Below are 5,000 nucleotides of genomic sequence, written 5' to 3'. Positions count from 1 at the left end.
GGGAGCCGAAGTGGCGCACGGCCGCCGGGCACGGACGGCCGAAGGCAGCGCCCGTGCGCCGGGAAGTCGGCAGGCGCGTGCCGGCTCCGTCGGGGACGAAATGTGCCGGGCAAGTCCGCCGCGAGGCAACGGTCCTGTGCGGAGTGGAGCGGAAGGCCCGCCGCGGCGGCAGCAGACCCCCCCTCCCTACCACCCCGGCGGGGCATCCGCCCAAAGCCCACCCCAAGCGTTCCAAAGTACCGAGGAGCGTTGCAAACGGGAACGGCCCGGACACGCGACCCGGTCGCACGGGATGCGCGTCCCGGTCGCACGGGTCGCGCGTCCCGGGAGGGCCGACGGACGAAGCCGAAGTGGCGCACGGCCGCCGCGCACGGACGGCCGGCGGCGGCGCCCGTGCGCCGGAAAGTCGTCGGGCGCGCGACGGCTCCGTCGGGGACGAACGGTGCCGGGCACGACCGCCGCGAGGCAACGGACTTGTGCGGAGGGGGGCGGAAGGCCCGCCGCGGCGGCGCCAGCCCCCCCTCCCTACCACCCCGACGGGGCATCCGCCCAAAGCCCACCCCAAGCGTTCCAAAGTACCGAGGAGCGTTGCAAACGGGAACCGCCCGGACACGCGTCCCGGTCGCACGGGATGCGCGTCCCGGTCGCACGGGTCGCGCGTCCCGGGAGGGCCGACGGAGGAAGCCGGCGCACGGCCGCCGCGCGGACGGCCGGCGGGGGCGCCCATGCGCCGGGGCCTCGGCGGGCGCGTGCCGGCTCCCTCGGGGACGAACGGTGCCGGGCGCGCCCGCCGCGAGGCGACGGACTTGTGCGGAGTGGAGCGGAAGTCCCGCCGCGGCAGCAGCAGCCCCCCCTCCCTACCACCCCGGCGGGGCATCCGCCCAAGGCCCACCCCAAGCGTTCCAAAGTACCGAGGAGCGTTGCAAACGGGAACGGCCCGGACACGCGTCCCGGTCTCACGGGATGTGCGTCCCGGTCGCACGGGTCGCGCATCCCGGGAGGGCCGACGGAGGAAGCCGGCGCACGGCCGCCGCGCGGACGGCCGGCGGCGGCGCCCATGCGCCGGGGCCTCGGCGGGCGCGTGCCGGCTCCCTCGGGGACGAACGGTGCCGGGCGCGCCCGCCGCGAGGCGACGGACTTGTGCGGAGTGGAGCGGAAGTCCCGCCGCGGCAGCAGCCGCCCCCCCTCCCTACCACCCCGGCGGGGCATCCGCCCAAAGCCCACCCCAAGCGTTCCAAAGTACCGAGGAGCGTTGCAAACGGGAACGGCCCGGACACGCGTCCCGGTCGCACGGGATGCGCGTCCCGGTCGCACGGGTCGCGCGTCCCGGGAGGACAGACCGAGCAAGCCGAGGTGCCGCTCACGGCCGCCGCGAGGGACGTACGGCGCCGGCGCCCGCGCCCCGTGGCACGGCCTAGAGCGTGCCCCCTTGCCACCCCATCGGGGCATCGGCGCAAAGCCCACCGCGGGGTAGATAACCGAAGGCAACGAGGGACGGTGGATGCACATATCCGAGCAGTGGCGATAGGGCCGGAGGGAGCACCGACAGGGCCGTGAGATTTTAAAGTACCGAGGGAATTTGCAAACCGGGCCCGCCCCTCCCCCCGTCCATCGCACGCCGATCGGGGGTCCGGCGCCCCGCGGGGGGCTGCCGGCATGCGCTCCCGGTGCAGGCATCGACGAGCCGCCCGCGACCTCCACTCGGGTCCGAGCCCCCAAGCGCGGATGCCGAAACGCGCCGGCCGCGGCAGCCCCACCCCTGCCACCCCATCGGGGCATCGGCGCAAGGCCCACCCTGGGGTAGATAACCGAAGGCAACGAGGGACGGTGGATGCACATATCCGAGCAATAGCGATAGGGCCGGAGCGAAGACCGAGGGGGTCGGGGGGTTTTAATGTTCCGAGGGAAGTTGGAAACGGGGCCCGCCCGGACGCCCGTCCCTCGCACGCCGATCGGGGGTCCCGCACCCCGCGGGGGGCTGCCGGCATGCGCCCCTAGTACAAGCATCGACGAGTCGCCCGCGACCTCCACTCGGATCCGGCGGCGCACGCGCGGATGGCGAAACGCGGCGGCCGCGGCTGCAGCCCCCCTACCACCCCGTTGGCGCGTCGGCGCAAAGCCCACCCCGGGGAGGATAACCGAAGGCGACGAGGGACGATGCATGCACATATCCGAGCAAATACCGAGAGGGTCGGGGGGAAGACCGAGAGGCAAGGGGTGTTTAGAGTACCGAGGGAAGTTGCGAAAGGGGCCCGCCCGGACGCTCGCCGCTCGCACGCGGATCGGGGGTCCGGCGTTGCGCGCCGCCGGCCAGCGCGATCCGGCGGGGCGCACGGAGGGCGCCGCCCATCGCCGGAGCTTGCTCGGTCATCTCTGCCGCACGGACACGTAAGCGCCGCCGCGCAAGGTTCGGCCGGCGGGGCGGACGGTTCGCCGCCGCAGGCCTTTCCCGCAGCCGGAACGTGGGCCCGGCGTTGCGAGCCGGCGGGCCGCGCAATCCGCCGGGGCGCACGGCGGGCGCCGCCCGTCGCCGGGGCTTCGCTCGGTCATCTCGGCCGCACGGACACGTGCGCGCAGCCGCGGAAGGTTCGGCCGGCGGGGCGGACGGTTCGCCGACGCAGGCCTCTCCCGCGGCCGGAACGCGGGACCGGCGTTGCGCGCCGGCGGAAGGCGCGATCCGGCAGGGCGCACGGCGGGCGCCGCCCGGGCTTCGCTCGGTCATCTCGGCCGCACGGACACGTGCGCGCCGCCCATCGCCGGGGCTTCGCTCGGTCATCTCGGCCGCGCCGCCACGTGCGCGCCGCCGCGGAAGGCTTGGCCGGCCGGGCGGACGGTTCGCCGCCGCAGGCCTTTCCCGCAGCATGCGCCCCTTCGCCCGAACGACCGCGGGACTCCGGTACGGCCTAGCCGTCGGCCGCCCGGCTGCAAGCCGTCGGGGCCGCTCGATCCCCGTCGCGTGCCGGCCGCCGCTCGGGCCAGCCGGCCGGCTGCCGCACGTAACCTCTGACCTCATCAGCGGTCGATCCGCACCGCGCTGGTCTTCGGTGCGGACCCGTCGGGGCCGTGCCGCGCCGGCCGTCGCATCCGGTTCCGCAGGCGCCGCCCGGTTGCCTCCCGCCCTCGTGCGCTCGCGCCGGCCGGGCGACGCGGTGCCCGCGGGACTCGGGCATGGTTGAGCCGTCGGCCGCCCGGCGGCATGCCGCCGCCGCTCCGCGCCGCGTGCCGGCTGCGCTCCTCCCCGCGCCCGTCCGCGGGCGGGCCCGCCGCCGCTCGCGCCGGCCGGGCGACGCGGTGCCCGCGGGACTCGGGCACGGTTGAGCCGACGGCCGCCCGGCGGCATGCCGCCGCCGCTCTGCGCCGCGTGCCGGCTGCGCTCCTCCCCGCGCCCGTCCGTGGGCGGGCCCGCCGCCGCTCGGCCTAGCCCCCCGGCTGCCGCACGTAACCTGCGACCTCGTCGGCGCTGGATGCGCGTCGTGACAGTTTTCGGTGGGGCGCCGCGGAGGCGCCGGGGGCCCATGCGACGGGCCAGGGGGCGAACGGAGGGCTCGGTCAGCCCTAACAGGGGACCGGCGACAAAGGAGCGGTCGCGCAAAGCTTCGTAAGGGACCCAGACGACGGGCCTACCGATCCGAAGCACCGCGCACGGACGCGCAGCGGGCCCACGACGGGCCGACACGGAAGGCCCGCCGCCAAGGCCGCAAAACCGACAAAGGAACCCACGGGGACGCACCAGAGCGGGCAAAGCTTTCACCGAACGGGACGGGACCGAGCCCCCGCAACAGGCGAGGGCGACGGATCCGACCAAGTAAGGCCGATCCCGCTCCACGCACGCGCGGCCGCAGGAACTTCGTGAGGGACGGGACGACCGGCCGACCGAACCGAAGCGCCGCGCACGGCCGCCGCGAGGGCCGGCCGGAGGCATAGACCGAGCGCCGCGCCAGCGGAAGGAGCGTGCCGGCTCCGTCGGGGACCACCTGCGCACGGTCCGTCCGAGCGAGCCGACGGACCGGCGCGGAAGGCCCGGCGCCGAGCCCGCAAAACCGACAAAGGAACCCACAGGGACGCACCAAAGCGGCCCAAGATTTCACCGAGACGGGACCGAGCCCACGCAACATGCGATGGCGACGGATCGGACCAAGTAAGGCCGATCCAACTCCGCGCGCGCGAGGCCGCGAGCACTTCGTGAGGGACAGGAAGACCGGCCGACCGAACCGAAGCGCCGCGCACGGCCGCCACAAGGGCCGGCTGGAGGCGTAGACCGAGAGCCGCACCAGCGGAAGGAGCGTGCCGGCTCCGTCGTGGGCCAACTCCGCGGGGCCCATCCGAGCGAGCCGACGGGCCGGCGCGGAAGGCCCGGCCGAACCCGCAAAACCGACAAAGGAACCCACAGGGACGCACCAGAGCGGACAAAGATTTCACCGAACAGGACGGGACCGAGCCCACGGAACATGCGAGGGCGAAGGATCGGACCAAGTAAGGCCGATCCAACTCCGCGCGCGCGCGGCCGCGAACACTTCATGAGGGACGGGAAGACCGGCCGACCGATCCGAAGCACCGCGCACGGCCGCCGCAAGGGCCGACCGAAGGAATAGACCGAGCGCCGCACCAGCGGAAGGAGCGTGCCGGCTCCGTCGTGGGCCAACTCCGCGGGGCCCATCCGAGCGAGCCGACGGGCCGGCACGGAAGGCCCGGCCGAACCCGCAAAACCGACAAAGGAACCCACAGGGACGCACCAGAGCGGACAAAGATTTCACCGAACGGGACGGGACCGAGCCCACGCAACATGCGAGGGCGAAGGATCGGACCAAGTAAGGCCGATCCAACTCCGCGCGCGCGCGGCCGCGAAAACTTCGTCAGGGACGGGACGACGGGCCGACCGATCCGAAGCGCCGTGCACGGCCGCCGCAACGGCCGGCCGGAGGCGTAGACCGAGCGCCGCGCCAGCAGAAGGAGCGTGCCGGCTCCGTCGTGGGCCCGCTGCGCGTGGCCCATCCGAGCGA

Source organism: Phoenix dactylifera, chromosome 10 (assembly GCF_051530095.1).
Source record: "Phoenix dactylifera cultivar Ajwa chromosome 10, Ajwa_hap1_PhDact_Kaust_v1.1, whole genome shotgun sequence".
Taxonomy (NCBI): Eukaryota; Viridiplantae; Streptophyta; class Magnoliopsida; order Arecales; family Arecaceae; genus Phoenix; species Phoenix dactylifera.
The sequence above is the reverse complement of the archived record's forward strand: the minus strand, read 5'-3'. Positions refer to the sequence as shown.